Source organism: Rhea pennata, unplaced genomic scaffold, assembly GCF_028389875.1.
Source record: "Rhea pennata isolate bPtePen1 unplaced genomic scaffold, bPtePen1.pri scaffold_44, whole genome shotgun sequence".
NCBI lineage: Eukaryota > Metazoa > Chordata > Aves > Rheiformes > Rheidae > Rhea > Rhea pennata.
In genome coordinates this window covers 1,495,950-1,512,960 of record NW_026907683.1, presented here as the reverse complement: position 1 = coordinate 1,512,960, position 17,011 = coordinate 1,495,950, and the positions used below count along the sequence as shown (strand labels likewise).

At 53.7% G+C, this 17,011-nt stretch overlaps 1 pseudogene; it reads left to right on the top strand.

Moving 5' to 3' along the window:
- Positions 1 to 8,150, top strand: part of LOC134154805 (DNA polymerase epsilon catalytic subunit A-like) — a 28,106-nt pseudogene extending 19,956 nt beyond the window's left edge.
- The last annotated feature ends 8,861 nt before the right edge of the window (positions 8,151 to 17,011 follow it).

Sequence of the window (17,011 nt, the reverse complement as noted above, 5' to 3'; positions counted from 1 at the left end):
GTTTTATATGAGCAAAGATACTTGTTTGGTTACAACCCCTTAGGGGAAAGAGGTTTAGATTTATTTGAAATTAGGAGACTCGGGGAAAAGATGGCACTTGAACAGGAAGAGTGGGTTTCCTCTAAACCAAACCAGAACCATCTTGCTAGCAGTTGAACCCCAAAGGTATGGGAGTTCTTTTGAGTAAAGATGAGGAAAACCCCAGCATGTGGCATGTACATAGGCCAGGGTGCAGTGATAAAACCTCTGTATTCCAGAAAGAAGGATAGGATACCACTTTTTAAAGCTCAGAAAGAGCAAGGAAGAACCTAAACTGTATTCAAGAGTAGACATACGAAAGCAGTGAGACCAAGATTAAATGTACTAGTGCTTCTAATGCTGTAAGTCTGAAATGAAGATGGGTGGCTGGGATGCCTGCTTTTAATGAAGATATTGATTCGTTAAGCAGCTCAAAACTTGGTGGCTTGAGGATTATCTGAGTGTCCGTGTCACTACAGGTGCCGTTACTGTTCCGAGCCCTGATCCAGCTGGGTTGCGTGTGCATGGTCAGCAGGCAGCTTGTCAGACACCTCACAGGGCGAGAGGCTGACACTTTTGACACTGAACACCTGGAAATGCGCTCTCTGGCTCAGTTTACTTAGCTGGAGCCAGGTAAGGCACCCTGGGAGAAGTCTTGTCAGTGTACCCGGGACCAAATAGCTTGAAGATACTATTGATGCTGCATGTTAGCTCTGTATCTCTAGGAAGTATTCACCACATTTACCTCTACCAGAGCTCCCAGGGCAGCAAAGCGCTCTTTGGCCTTTTCATCCCCTCTCAGTGCAAAGCTGCAGTGTTTGTGTTGGACACAGTAAGAGTAGGGCTTAAAGGCTTGGGAGGGAACGCAAGGGGATCAGGCAGCGGTTTGGAGCTGAGCGGTTTCTTTGCACAGACACAGATCTCTACTGCTTCGCAGCAGGGATTCTCGGATTTTGAAGTGTACCAAGCAGGTCTGTTCCTCAACTGTCACGTGAAGCATTGTGATGTGTAGAGGAAAGAGCTTCCTTGAAATTTGCAGCCTGGAGCCTGTCTCTTTTGAACCCTGTTCCCTCTGCTCAGGTTTGCATTTGGTACAGGTACGCAGCAACCAGATGCCAAACCTCACCAACATGTACTCATCGGAGCACAGTGCTGTGCTGGAAAAAGTGGGCAAAGAACTACTGCTTCCAGACAAGCACACCTTTGAAGTGCGTGCTGTGACCAACCTCAAGACAGTCTACAGAGCCACTCAGCGGCTCCTGCAGGGCTGCAAGGTATGAGCTGAGGGCATGAGGAAGGTCCCCACTGAGACCTTGTCAGTGCAGGTACATGGGAGGAGGAAAACATTGCATGGAAGGTCTTGGTCCAGCAGCTCAAACAGCCTCTAAGCATAGCTCTCTGCACACAGCTAGTGCTCCAAAGTTCAAGGGTAAAAATGGATGTTGCCTGAGGGCTCTGGCTTGCCTGGGGTGAGCTTACATAGTGCAATGCAAGCAGTGAGGCTAGATCATACCCCCAAACCCCAGCTCTCAACTGTGGATCTGGTTATTCAGTGGGAGGTGCTTCAAGAGACTCCGAGTACACTGTCTCTACTGTTTGGAGGACCAGGGACCATTACAGGAATGGGGCATGTGAGCACTCATTCACACAGCTGTTTTCCTGCTGAGCAGAGATGCCATCTGAAGGGATGTACCAGGGCATGTCCTCTCCTCCTTTGTGTAGGATGAGCGCCGGGGCCCGACACTTCTTGCTGTGCAGTCTAACTGGGACCTGAAACGACTGGCAAGTGGGATTCCCATCATCAAGGAGTTCCCTTTGGTCCCTGTCCGAGTAACAGATGCCATCAGCGATTCAGTCCTGGACTGGCAGCGCCATGCAGCTCGCCGCATGATCCGCCACTGCCTCAACTTGGACACGTGCCTATCCCAGGCTTTTGAGGTGGGCAGGTGCCTGTGGTGGCCACAGTCCCCTAGAGAGGTTACTTTGTTCGTGCTTGGGTGGGAAAGGGAGACTGCAGGAGCCTGAGGCCAGGTGCTGTCACTTTCTGTGCTTTTGCGCTTGTTGGGACAACCAAATATGATGCTGGCACAGTTCTTCTGTTGATGTGTTTACCCCGATGACTGTACCTCTTTCCTTTCCTCAGATATTACCACATCCCCATTGGGAATCTCCCTGATGACATGTCTACCTTTTGGTTCTGACCTGTTTTTCTCCTGCCACCTCTGTCGCCACAACCATTTGCTGTGGCTCTCACCCACGGTCTGCCCAGAGCTGGAGAGTAAAGAGGCTGATGACAACCGTTTAATTATGGAGTTTGACGAGAGAGTCTCAGTGGAGATAAACAACCCTGGCTGCTACTCCACAGGTAGGATAGCACTGAGTGGGAGCAGAGCTAAGTGCTCTTCCATGAGCTCGGGAGAAGGATGGATGCAGTGGCAGAAGAGTATCTGAGCAGTTCTGCAGTTGCTGACAGCTTCAGAAGTTGAGCAATGATGATCTGGACAGGATATATGCAATTGGCATCTCCTGGGGATAGAAGGTCCTGTATGCAATAGAAAAAATGCATGTAGGCATTTAAATACAGATTATTTTCTAGTTTGTGGCCTCTCATAGCAGCATTCAGAAGATCACTTCTAGTGGTCGCTAGGATGAATCTTTCTGTGATGCAAAACAAGCTGACTGATAGTTGTTCTGAGCACCTCTGCTGCAGTTTCCAGAAAAAGCTGGTGGCCCCTGGAGGGGAAGTAGATCCAAGTTTTGTTGGAAGGTACTCTGCTGTTTAACTGTGCAGTGAATGGGGCCATCCATCCATAGCATCACAGCCATAGAGGGGAGAGGTCTGGCCATGTGCCAAAAGTGTCCTTTAAAGCCTGTAACACAAGGTGTGTGGCAATCTGGAGAGCAGCACAGTTTCCCATGCTGCTGCAGTACCATATAGGCTTTCACCATTTCCTGATATGAATATCTTGATGTTGCACTCGGTAGATGCAGCAACACCTGTAAAGAGCTCTTACAACTTGTGGAAAGTCCTGGCAAGTGGGTGCATTCATCATACCTGGAGAGGGGATTGTGTCCTTGCTGGTTCTCTGCCCTGCTTGCCCGTTGACAGGTTGTGTTTGTTCACAGTGTGTCTGGAGCCAGATATTCAGAGCTTGGCTGTAAACACAGTGTTACAGTCCCATCACATCAATGACATGGAAGAAGGTTCCAGCGTGAGTATCAGTTTTGATGTGATCCAGCAGGCATTTCTAGAAGACATGGTGACAGGGAACCAAGGTGCCAACATTCCAGCCAGCTATGATGAGACTGCCCTGTGCTCCAACCCTTTTAGGTATGTCTGTAAGGGTCAGCATGAGATGGAGCATCTGCTCCATCCTTCTTGATGCCCTCAGGGTCCTGCCTCTCCTTCCCAGCTGACTGGCTGGCTTTAGCCTCTCCAGATTCTTAGTAGCATGTGGTTTGTGGGGTGCCTTGAAGCACAACAGGCAGCTGACTTGGCAGAGGGAAGGAGGCGAAGCCCAGCTTTGTCTGTTGACATCCTCCCTTTTAGGCTTGAGGATCAGCTCTACATAGTGGCTCAGCCAGCATATGTGAGGAGCTGCTTTTGAAGAGTTTGCCCTTTCCTGTTTCTCTTCTCTTCACCTCCACAAGGTCACGGAGGCACATAATTGCCCTGTGGCTTATGTGCTGAGAGCTAATGCATCTCTGCTTTGGCAGAGTTGCCACTTGCTCTAGCGTTATCTGAAAACATGTCACTGTGTGAAAGGAGGAAGGGCTCGTGCCTGGTGTGATGCTCGTCTCTGCTCCGTGGTAGGATTCTGAAGAGCATGGTGGTGAGCTGGGTGAAGGAGATCACACAGTATCACAACATGCATGCAGACAACCAGGTGATTCGCTTTTACCGCTGGCTCCGCTCTGCTTCCCCACTGCTTTATGACCCAGCTTTGCATCACCCTCTGCACAACATGATGAAGAAGCTTTTCCTACAGTAAGTGAAAATGGAGCTTGCCATGCCCTGTGCGTGGAGCAGACAGACGTAGCCATGGGTGGGACTCTACTGGCACCCATAGCTGGGTCTTTTTGAGCCCCTGTGGCACAACCTCTGGAAAGGCCCAGTAACTTCCGGATGCATAGCTGGTCCAACTTTTGTTGGAGTGCCTGCCATCCTGTGGTTAGAGCTCCCTTAGATGGCGAGACCAACGCATTTGACTTCTGGCTGTGCTGGAGCAGCATATCCTTGTATGTTGTGCTGTGGTTTGCTGTTCCCTGTTTAATGGCAGCTAAATAGCAGCAGTTCCTCCAGCCTACTGCCTCCAGCTCCTGTGTTCTGCTTGACGGTTAGTGGCCGAGTTCAAGTGTCTTGGCTCTTCAGTGGTTTATGCCAGCTTCAACCAGATCATCTTGTGCACCAAGAAACGGCGAACTGAGGATGCCATCAGCTACATGGAGTACATCATCAACAGGTGGGGCACACTTGGCTGCCAAAGGGTACGCTCAGCAAGCCAGGCCTGGAGAAAATCTTCTGGAGGCTGAGCTAAGACATGGCTCAAGGTGTGGAAGGAGGATGCTGATTGTTTGCCTCTTCTTGGTCCTCAGCACTGCATTTCTTGCAAAGTTAGCTCTGTAAGAAAGGGGACAAGGTCACCTGGTTCTTGCGCCATCATGCCCAGAGTAGGGATCTGTCCCTTAACTGTGCTGTATGGGGCAATATTCCAAAAATATCTGTATGATTCAATCCAAAGAGACCTTTAGGAGAATGCGAGCAGTTGTGCTCTGCCCAGTCTCTTATACTCTGGCAGCTCTCAGCATCCCAGCTATGATGTGTAGGCTCCTAAGAGAGGCCTCTTGACACAAGAGGCAGTTGAAGCGTGGGTACGATTCCTCTGCAGCCCTTAGTTCTGCTAATGACTGCTCTGCAGCCTTTTGTACTGAATCCATTTGCTGAAGCATGGTTGGATGTGAGAAGTGAACTGCTCTCTTGCTAACATCACCTGCTCCTCATTGCCTCCCATGGAGAAGGTTATTAGCTAGGGAAGATGCCAACACTGTGTGTGACTGCAGTCTCTTCCCTCCAGCATCCACTCAAAGGAGATCTTTCACTCTCTGACTATTTCCTTCTGCCGCTGCTGGGAATTCCTGCTCTGGATGGATCCAGCAAATTACGAAGGTATCAAGGGAAGAGTGCGTCCTAGCGTCCACTCTGGGGAGGTAAGAGATGGGAAGTGCTCAGCTCCAGAGACAGGGGTGCAGTGGGTTGAGTTGAGCAGGGAGCTATTGGTTTGGATATAGGGAACTGCTATGACATCACCAACCGAAAGCCTGTGGATGGCTTGTGCTCCATTCCAGCAGGACACTAGCAAGAGTCAAGTATTGGATGAGGACAGTGAGGAAGAAGAGGAGAACAAGGAAGAAGAGGAGGAGGATGGAGAAGCAAATGTGGAGGACTTGCTAGAGAATAGTTGGAACATTGTGCAGTTTCTCCCCCAGGCTGCCTCCTGTCAGAACTGCTTCCTCATGATTGTGTCAGGTGAGTGCAGTCTGCTGCTCACCTGGTCCTACTTTGAATGTTACCTCTGGTGATTAGAGCTATCTACACCCTCCTGCTGCCCAAGCCATATCCACAGCATTCCCCACAGCTTCTTGAAGCTCTCTGTGCTACTGAGAAGGTTCTGATGTTGATCCAAAGAACCCCTTACAATCAAAGACTGCACTGTGCTGGATGTGGTACAGAAGGAACCACCTCCATGTCTGTAAATATCATTGTTTGGGTGGTTTCAGCACCAGTGTGAACTCTCTCAGAGTGGGGAAGAAGGTCACTAGTTCCTGATTAGTCATTGGTGCCCCAGGAGAGTCGACAAGCACAGTAGTGCTTGTGCCACTCTCCCATCGTGGACTGCATCTGGAGCTTTTCTTACGTGTCTCTGCAGCCTACATTGTGGCTGTGTACCACAGCATGAAGGAGGAGCTGCGGCACAATGCCCCTGGGAGCGCTCCCATCAAGAGGAGGGCCACGAGCCAGGTGTCCCAGGAGGCACTGGGAGAGACAGGAGCCATGCCTGGTGAGTACGGTTAGCCACAGTTAGCCATGGGAGAGCTGTGAGCAGCACTGCTGGGCCAGTCCTGCAGCAGGAAGAGAGCTGCCCACCTTGCTGTCCCCATATGCTTCCATATGGCTCAAGAGCTCTCTCTGCTCCTCCTCTCCAGACATGATCACTTTCTCACAGGATTACGTGGCCAACGAGCTCACGCAGAGCTTCTTCACCGTCACTCAGAAGATCCAGAAGAAGATGGCTGGTTTCCGTAATGCTACTGAGCCCTCAGATGTGTTCCCAGTGCTACCTGGCTCCTACTTGCCACTCAACAACCCAGCTCTAGAGTTCATCAAATACGTCTACAAGGTTAGTGGGGTGGGCTGTGTTTTCTTCTTTTTCTTCTTCTTCTTCTTCTTCTTCTTTTTTTTTTTTTTTAAGAATCTGTTGCAATTCTACAATCAGTTTGTTTTGCCCAGCTAGCACTCGCATCAGAGTGAGTCCCCATGAGGACCGTCTTCTCTGCTGGTGGCCTTACCTAATACTTTCTCCTGTAGGTGTTGTCCCTGGATGCCAGTATAACTAACCAAGTAAACAAACTGCGCTGGGACCTGCTGCGCCTCATTGAGGTGGGTGAGTTCTCAAAAGAAGCCCAGTTTCGGGACCCTTGCTGCTCCTATGTGCTCCCTGAAGTCATCTGCAGGAAGTGCAATTTTTGCAAGGACCCTGCCCTCTCGCAGGTACAGCCTTCGTTTCCCAGGAAATCCCCTTTGCCCTGGCTGCATGCATTAAGTCCCTCTTGGGGACACCAGAGGCCCTAGCATGGTTGTGCTCTTGGCCTGTCATTCACTCACATGTTGTCCGTCTTTCTCTCTCTCCCAGTCCTTTTGCTTTGAAGGTCTGCTTGGTTCCATGACAGCGATAAACCTCCCTTTGGGGTTATTTTCTGCTCATCCCCTTTCCTAGCTGCCTGTGACAGTTTGAGGTGTGCTGGTGCTTTGGCTGACGCTTTATCCCCTCCCGAAATTGGTTATGGCTTCCTGGCACTTGGGGCTCTCAGAATGCTCTTGTTAGGCTGCAAGGGCTGAGGCTGCACCATGCTTTCTCTTGGGAAGAGTCACACTTGTATTCATCTCCCTTCTCTCTGCCCCTCAGATGGGTCAGTGCTGCCCAGTTGGGTATGCTCCAACTGCCAGGCCCGGTATGACTCGGATTCCATTGAAATGGCACTGGTGGAAGCGCTGCAGAAGAAGCTAACGTCCTTCCTGCTGCAGGACCTGGTGAGTGCTGGGCTGCCGTGCTGCGGGAGCCTGCCCTTGATGTGGCAGGCTGCAGCAGGAGGGCTGAAGCTGCTCTCTGCTCCTTGGAAACCGAGCAGCCCAACCTTACCTCTCCGACTGATGTGATGCAGTGGGGATATGATGAGGAGAGTTTGGCTCGAGCGCTCTCCACTTCTTCTCAGCACATAGCTGCAGCCTTTTGCTGGCTGGCTGAGGCTTGACCCATTGACCTTGTGTCAGTGGTGTGTCCCCAGAGAGCCCTGTCAAAGGACTGAGCTGCTCAGCCTTGTCTGCTATCCCAGCTAAAACCCTTTGCCTCTACGTGTGCAAGAAGTGTCATGGTGTGAAGAAGACACCTATGCCTGTGTACTGCAGTTGTGCTGGAGATTTTGCCCTCACCATTTCTTCCCAGGTATGTGTGCATCCTGCCACCAGGTCCAGCCTCCTGCCAGCAGCTCCTCTGTAATAGCCAGTGAAAAACCCAGTGATAACTTGTCCTTTTTGGCCCATCTGGCACAAGTTCATCTCTGTGTGCTTTCTGGCTGTTTATTTGTTGCTTTGTGCTCAACCCAGGCAGTCCTGCCTGAGCAGCTTGCAGAACTTCTCCTGGCCTGGCCCTCTCCCTCCTGTCCCCTCCAGCTTCCATCTTCCCTGGCTCGTGCATGAGGTGTGCTGGGCAGCCCTCCCTCGCTGGTATCTTCCCCCTCAGATCTTCATGGAGCACATCAACATCTTCCAGAGCATTGCCTGGAACTACAGTGTGGCCTATCTGCTGGAAACTATTGAGTGGCTGCTCCGTACAAACCACCAGCTCCAGCAGTGATGTGGTGAACTTGTCCTCCTGTCTTTTTTTGTTGCTGTGTCAGCTCTGGGTACTTGCTCTCACCTCTGCTGAAGAGCATTTGTGCTCTGTGATAGATCTCGGAGAAGCCACATATCCAACTTGCACTGTGTGGTGGCGCTAAGCGGTGTTGGGGCAGTCCTGCTCACAGCCTGGTGCTGTGCTGGGGGAATTAAGAAGGTGCCTAGGGGCTGGAACTGCTCTCTATGGGGGAGGGGGGACTACATTTGCCAGAGCCCTGCAGAAGCCCAGTTTGGGTTGGGAGTTTGTGCTGTAGGCAGCATCCTGTGTGCATGAATCTCTGTGGTTTTAATGTGGAGTTTTACACAATTAAATGTGTCACAGACAATGTGTCTGGTTCTTTGGGTGGAGGAGCACGTGCTATGGCCCACAGCAGGGAGCTGTAGGCACCCTGGAAATGAGCATTCTCTGAGCCATGGGGCAGGATTCCTAGAGGGAGGAGAAAGCCAGACTCTTCTTGTTGGGCTGGAAGGAGAGCAAGGGAGCTGTCCCACTTGGGTGCTAAAGCTTCAGGTTGACAGCAGTGAGTCATAGGGTGGGGGTGCTGCTCACTGAAATCCCAGCACAGGTGTGATGAAACCCAGGAGGCCAGTGCTTAGCTGAAGCCTGGTCTCCTGGTCCTTTCCATCTACTCCTGGTTGCAGAAGCCTGAAAAAGCATGAGGGGAGCCAAGATTACTAGATTCCAGTTAATTTTCTGGGCATTTTGAAACCTGTGAAGCTGTGTGTTCAGCTACTTCTGACACTTCCTTTTACATACATACATATACATATATAAACTTTATTCAATGCCCTCCACACATCCCTTTATTGAAAATATTTTTCTGAGCTTTGTTTTTTCACTTCTATAGTATACCTGTTTCTATTAGCATTGGGTTATGGGGCAAGTGGTCCTGTCCTTCACTATGCCCTTCCTACATCTAGTACTGCTGAAAGGGGGTTTGAGGGGGCTGTACCTGTATGTTTGTTTTCTTGATATTAGAACTGGAGGAAATGAGCTGGCCTGGAGGGGCAGAGAAACCTGGCCCTAATGCAGTCACTGCGCTGTGCAATTGAGTTAAGGTTTGGTCCAACGGCGCCTCCAGTGGCTTCAACCTGCGCCAGGCAGCTCCTCTCAGCCCTGCATCATTGCTCCTGCTCTCCTCAGGGCAATGAGCTGCTGGAGGTGGGGGCAGTCACTTGCCTTCATCCTGCTGCTCTGCAGTGAGAGGCTGGCTCCTTCCCCCAAGCCCTTCCCATAAGTTTGCCTGCTCAGAGTTGCTCTTTGGTCATAGAGAAGCCAGGTCCTCTTCTTGGAATGAGGACAAGGTAGACTCCTCTTGCAATGGTATTACCTTGTTCACGTGAGCAATTGCACCCCAAATCAAAGGGGAAGGATGCTCTCCAGCCCAGCAAGGGGAGCAAGAGGAGGTTTTGGTGCACCAGAAGCCCCCTGCCTGTCCCCCTGGCATGTCCTCCATCTGCATCCCCACCCTCCAGCCTGTGGGAGAGTCTTCAAGACATGGCTTGGGGTCTTCCCTTGCCCAGTGTGACAAGACCCCTTTCCCCCAAACTTCTGCCTGGGCTGAGCTATGCTGGGGGAGGATGTGCTGAGCTGAGCTGCTGTAACCTGAGAGCCAGAAAACAGTCAGATTATGCCTGGGTGAGTTACCGCCAGGTACCTGCTGTGAATTGCTTTTGGCATAGGCTCAGAGAGCTGCAGTCTCAGGGCAGGGTTGGTGTTGGCAGAGGTCCATGCCCCACACTGGCAGGGGTTGGGGGGGGACTTGTCCTCCCCTACTGCTGCTCTGCAGGGCAAGCAGGTGCTTGTACTCATGTTCCCTACCACCCGGGCTCCGGGGCAAGAGCATCCGTTCCCTGGCACTGCAGCAGGATGCAGCTTTTGGGGTGGAGGGCGGAACGATGCACATGTCCATCTCTCACCCCGCTAGCCATGAAGCAGCACTGTCACCACAACCCCTCTCCCAGCACATGCTGCAGCAATCAGGCCCCGGGCGTCAAGGCTGAGTGGTTGCAGTTTATTGGGTACTGGCTGCTTGGCTAGTGCAGGACTTGCTCTAGTCCTCAGTATGGCTCCAAGGCCACCACCACTGCTGCAGCTCCAGCTGTGGCAGCTTTGCAGGGGCACAGGGGATGAGCAGGGCAGGCCTACTCGAGATGTCTCCACCCCTGCCCCCAGTACCCTGAGTGCCCGCAGCCAGGAGCTGCTCCAGGATGGGGCTGCCAGTGCTCCAAGCCAGCCAGAAAATGGTAATGCCCATTCCCGGTGTGCTGAAGCAGAGCCAGTAGTCAGGCACTGCCTTCTGCTCCAGAGCAAAAGCTCCCGAAAGCCCCCAAAGGAGCCAGTCAGGGCACCACGGGTCTGCCCTGCCACTGGGGCTTTTCTCAACCCCCAGCCTCTCACAGCAGCTGGCAGCCATGGGGCAGGACCTGCCTGGAGCTGCTTGAAGCATGTCTGAGGGAAGGGAAGGGGCCATGGCTCTTGGTGGCCAGCAGCACCAGCCGGCAAGGTGCCTGGTGCATCCTGGCCAGGCATGGGGAGCATCACGTGGGAAAAGCAGGTAGCTCAGAGTCGGGCAGGGCCCGGATGGAGGAAGTGTTATTGCTGCCTGGCACAGTGGCTCCTTCCAGCTGTGGTTGTACATGGTGGGGGAGGGACAAGCGGTCGGTCCCTGCAGGACAGTCTGTCCGGAGGCTGGAGAGCCCCAAGGTGCTGTACTACATCATGGAGCAGCCTCTGAGGCACCTTCAGCCTGCCACGGGGGTGAGAGATGGCTGGAGGGGCCAGATGCCCTGGCAGCCCCAGCCACATGCTGCTGCCCACCCTTCAGCTGTGCCCAGGCGCCCTGCCCTGCCTTGCTGGCAGCGTGGCCACTGCTCTGTCCCAGAGGACCAAGCCTCCAGGGCCAGGATCTAGGGTGGTGCCTGCTCAAATTTCCTGCTGCTGTACACCTGGTCCTTGTTCATGCAGCTCAGCAGGATCCAGTCCCAGAGGAAGGAGCCCTGGAAGGTGAGAGAGGGAGGTCAATGCTGGGAGTGCGCAGCTGGGCTGAGCCCCCGGCACCAATACTCACCATTCCCAGCGAGGTCAGAGCCATGGCCAGGTTGATGACAATGGGAATCAGGCTAAACTTCCCTGCCGGGCAGAAAGGATGGGATCAGCAATCGCTGCCCAGCCCAGGTTGCCTCCTGCCTAGGCCTGCATTCACTCTGGGCTGGGCACAAGGAATGAGGCTGAGCAAAGACCTCCCTCTTTGTGGACAACCTACCCAAGCAGCAGCGCACACTATGAGGTCTTGCATTTCCTTCAGCGCACTTTGCACACTTTGCGAAAGGTTCTAATTTGAGGCACCTGGGATTCCCCCATTCCTCTGCAAGGCTGAGCAGAAGAGGCCTGGCTGTGCTCATCCCAGCTCTGAGGCAGCAGTGGAGAAGAGCTGCTTTTCCAGGACAGTCCTAGCACCACAGCAGCATATTATGCACATATGCACCCCGGTAGCACATGGACCATGCAAAATCCTAACTGGCCCTGCATGATGACATCAATATGGATCCCACAGGCCTTGATAAACACTCGTGTGTGGGTCCCGCTCCATTTGTAATACTTCGCAAACCTGCTGGGGAGACAGGTAGAAGGGCCTAGTGGTGGGGACCAGCCACAGCAGGACCAGGGAGGGCAGGAGTAGGATGCAGGACTGCAAGTGCCACTGCCTGGGACAGAGCCATCACCTGCAGTTGTAGCCAGAGGAAGCTGAAGTGGTCTTGGGGTCGAGGCAGTGGAAGGAGTAGTGGGGATTGCAGTCGATTTCAGGCAGGCCCAGGTTACAGTTCCAGTTGATGACCACCCCACCCTGCAGCAGAAACCAGCAGGTCTAGCACAGCGCCAGCACACCATGGACACAGTGACCCCAGGGCACAGCACTACTGTGCACACAGCTTGGCCATGGGCATGATAACCCAGCAAGCATGGCACGGCATTTCCCCCCACTCAGTTGTTAGCACAGCTGTCATCCTCATCACCAGCTGGGAAAGGCCGGGAATGCCACCATACTGGGGCGTACGGCCCTGCCAGGGAAGCTAGCAGCACTGCTTGCAAGGCTGCTTACCCAGGGGAGCTCTGCCCCAGCAGTGGGCTTTCCAGCTGAGTTGGGAGCATGGCTAGGCATCAAGGAGCATTCCCAGATGCAGAGTGGGGGGACTCTAGGGTCTGGAGGGTGCTGGGGCTGAGCAAGGGATGCAGAACCTGGAGGGAGGATGGAACAGTGCTGAGTTCCTTCCCTGGATGGGAATTATCTACTCCCAAAAGGGCAGCAGAGGCAGCAGGGCTGGATGGAGCTGGAGACCAAATGCTGGGTACACTGCCCTCCCCTGGCAATGTCATGGTATTTCCCAAAGTGTGTGAATGAGTCCCCACCACTGGGTGAGCAAACCTACCAGTCCTGGCAGTGATACAGGCACACCTGCAGTCTATGCTTTGCTGCCAGCTGGCCTCCTGCTCTCCAGCCTCTGCACAGGGGCCTCGTAAGAGAGACCCAGGGCCTAGGAGCCTTGCAGGGCTCTGCATGTGCAAGGTGGGCAGAAAGGACTGCTCAGGGGTTGCAGTGAATGTGCTGTGCTCTGAGCTGTTGAGGCTGGCTAAGCTGCCACTGCCCTCAGACCATCCCAGGTAGCCCCTGCAGCATACTGGCAGGGCAGCAGGGCCAGGGACCTGCCTCCAGCTGCCTCTGAGTCTCAACAGGGTCAATGTGTGAGTGATGATCCCATGGAGCCAAGCACTAGAGCAGGTGCTGAGGGAACGCCCTGTGCCCAGCCAGCAAGACCTTGGGCCCTCTGGGAGGACCATCCTCCCAGGACATGACACCTTCTCTGCCAGCTCCATTTTCTCTCCTGCCTGCTCCAGGATGAAGCTCCGCTTGAAGATGGGGCAGTAAAGGGCAGAGCTGGTGTTGAAGGTGCAGCTTTTCGAGCAACTGCTCTCAGTGGCTTGAATGTTGCCCCTGGGGAGACAAATCCAGAGCCATGGCATAGAGCAGCACACCAATCCGCCTCAATTTTCCTCAATTACAGTACTTGTGCCTGAACTTAAGAACAAACTTTTTTACAGTGAGGGTGATCAAACACTGCACCAGGTTGCCCAGAGAGGTTAGAGAGTCTCTCTCCTTGGAGATACCAAAAACCTGAGTTGGCTTGATCTTGAGCAACCTGTTCTAGGTGACCCTGCTTTAAGCAGCTGTTGAACTAGGCAATCTCCAGAGGTGCTTCCAACCTCTGTCATTCTGGGAGCAACCCAGGAACAGGGATCCCCTGTGAAAAGCCAGCATCTCCTCCAGCTGCCAAATGACACTACTCCTGCACAGCTCCACTCCTGCCTCTCCATTCTTCAGGCTTGTCCATGTATTTCAACCACATCTTCCTGCTGTCAGTGAACACACTGCTCCGGTACCTAATTCTTATGGGAAGTGGCTGTGCCATCCATCATTGCACTTTCAGGAAGGCGTCTGGCTGCACTCCACACACACACACACACACTCAGACAACACACATGCATGTGCAGGGCCAGGGTGGCCCCCTTGTCTCCCCTCTATGCCAAAGACCTGACTACAAAGCACTGCTGCTGCAGCAAGGCTGTCCTGGTCCCAGCAGCAGGGCCTGACCTGCACTCAGTTGCTTAGCATCACCTACACTGCTCTCCACTTTGTGCTCTACCCTGTACACACCCAGCAGCCTGGGCACCCATTGGCCTACTTGCTCCATCCCTAGGCCCCACATTGATCTCTTGCACACGCACATCCTTGGAGAAGCGAAAGTAGGGGAAGTGGATGTTCTTCCTGATAAGGATGATGAACTGTGGTGCCATCTTTGCCAGGGACTCACTGTGGAGAGAACTGAGCACTGTGGGTTGGAGAGCAGAATGGTCCCTGTTGTGATGGCCTGTGCAAGGGCATCCCTGTGCCATGGCACCCCCTCCCTGTGCTATGGCCTATTGCTGAAGGGGCCGAACCTCTCAAGAGCACCCTCAGCGGTGTTCCACCCACAGCATCCCTTGGACTCTAACAGGACATCGAAGATGGGCCAGCCTTTTGGTACCTGTTCCATCCTAGCAGAGGACTATCGTCCCCAGGGCCACGATCCATCCTTGGGGCCCGCACCCGACACTCACTTCCTCTGCTGGACACCAAGCCAGCATCTCACAGCTCTTCTTGGTGCCACCAGCACTGGGCACTCAGCGCCCTGTCTTCTGCCCTGGGAGGATGAATACACAACACTGAACTTCCTGGCAAATGGGATCCTGCCCACTGCGCAGTGCTGCACAGATCACTTGTCCCTGCACATGCCCAGCTCCCCATGGCCCAACATGTCCATGTCACCAGGGGTGCAGTCATGGTCGCAGTTGCACACAGCACTGCAAACTGTTAGCCCCTGCAGGGTCATGGGGGACATGATGAGAACAGGACATGCACCTGGTAGTCCTACGCTGTGGCTGCAGAGGGGACGGGGCACCCCATGTGCTTCCCCATCTCTGCATAGGTGCCAGCCCTTGCAAGCTGCCTGGGGTAAGCAGCCGTTAAGCGTGCCTGCGGTGGTCCTACTCTAGCATGGCTTTCCTTGGTGTGTCCTCCGGAGTAGACAGTCAACCGTCTTCTCCATTTCCTTGCATGGGAACGGAGCCAGCAGCAACTGTGCTCACTAGGATTCCCCACGTCTCTGCATCCGCCAGCAAGCTCCACTCACTCTCCACACATCTCCCCTCCCGTGATCCCTCACTCAGCAGCCCCCAAACAGTGCCCAAGCCAAGGGAGGCAGGGGGATCTCTGCCACAAAGTGGTAGCGGCAGAGGAGGGCTACAGGCACCAACATCACGTCCATGTGCGTGCAGCGCAGCACTGACTCTGTCCTGGGGTCCCTGCTGGCAGCACCACATGTCTCTGTAACCCACCATCCTCTCCATTCCTCTTCCCAGACCCACCACTCCTCAGGGCAGGTCTCCATTGTCTGGGCAGGGCTGACCTCCACCCACACAAGGATGCCTCGCTGAAGCAAGGCAGGACCTCTGGCGGCCTCTAGCCCAACCTCTGGCTCCCAGCAGGGTCAGCTATGGTGGCAGAGTAGGTTTCCCAGGCCCTGAGGTACTCTTGAAAGCTCTTCTCCAGGCTGAGCAAGCCCCCTTGCCTCACCCAGCAAGCACTTCCGATCCCCAACCATTTTGGGAGCAGTCCATCAAACTCACCCCGAGTTATTGCTTGTCTGGGGGGCAGTGGGGGCAGGGGGAGTGGCAAAGCGGATGCTCAGGAGGGCAGAGGAAAGGCAGAGAAATACTTCATCTCCTCCATGGGCTCCTGTTTCAACAGCGCAGGATGCTGTTGGCCACCTTTGCTGCCAGGCACACTTCTGTCTCTTTCTCTCTCACAGCTCATTCTGGACGCCATCTCCAAGCATATGGAGGAAAACAGGGTGATCAGGAGTTGTCAGCATGGATTCACAAAGGAGAAAACATGCTTAAGGGGAAATCTGATAGCCTTCTATGATGGCATGACTGGCTGGGTAGATGAGAGGAGAGCAGTGGACATGGTGTACCTTGACTTCAGCAAGGCTTTCAACACTGTCTCCCGTAACATCCTCCCAGGCAAGCTCAGGAAGTGTGTGTTGGATGAGTGGACTGTGAGGTGGATTGAGGATTGAGAACTGGCTGAACGGCAGAGCTCAGAGGGTTGTTGTCCGTTGCATGGAGTCTAGTTGGAGGCCTGTGGCTAGTGGAGTTCCCCAGGGCTCAGGACTGGGGCTCCCATCCTGTTCAACTTACTCATCAATGACCTGGTTGAAGGGACAGAGTGCCTCCTCAGCACATTTGCCGATGATACCAAGCTGGGAGGAGTGGCTGATACAGCTGAGTGCTGTGCTGCCATTCAGAGAGACCTGGCCAGGCTGGGGAGTTGGGCAGAGAGGAACCTCCTGAGATTCAACAAGGGCAAGCGTAGAGTGCTGCACCGAGGGAGGAACAATGCTAGGCACCAGTACAAGGAGGGGGCTGACCTGCTAGGAAGCAGCTCTGCAGAGAAGGACCTGGGAGTGCTGGTGGATGACAAGTTGGTTATGAGCCAGCAATGTGCCCCTGTGGCCAAGGCAGCCACAGGTATCCTGGGGTGCATTAGGAAGAGGTTAGAACCTCATGAGGGTCTAGGCAGCAGCAGCAATGTTGTCTGTGATGTTCCTTTTCCCACACTGGCTCTTTCTGCATGCATTCAGATGTGCCCATGTGTAGTAAGAGCACCTGTGGAAGATCTGGTGAAGACTCAGGCAACCGGCAGAGCACGTGAGAGCAGCCCCAAAGGGTGCTCTCTACACACTGACCAATCCAGTCAGGGCCGGACATGCATATTGCCCTTTGTCGACGATGTCTAGCTGCTTTGCAGCCAGTTGCTACTCCAGCTGCATGCAGTCAAGATGAAGAAATAGCTCTAGTCTGACCAAGTGTGTAACTCTCCTCAGTGTGTATAAGGATCTGAAGGGAGGGTGTCAAGGGGATGGGGCCGGACTCTTGTCAGTAGTGCCATGCGGCAGGACGTGAGGCAAAGGGCACAACCCGAAACACAGGCAGTTCTGCCTGAATATGAGGAGGGAGTTCTCTACTGTGAGAGTGACAGAGCACTGGAACATGTTGCCCTCAGAGGTTGTGGAATCTCCTTCTCTGGAACTATTCAAAGCGTGCCCCGATGCACCCCTGTCTAACCTGCTGTAGGTGACTCTGCTTGAGCAGGGAGGTTGGACTAGAAGATCTCCAGAGATCCCTTCCAACCTTACCCATTCTGTGAAAAGGGCCTTTAG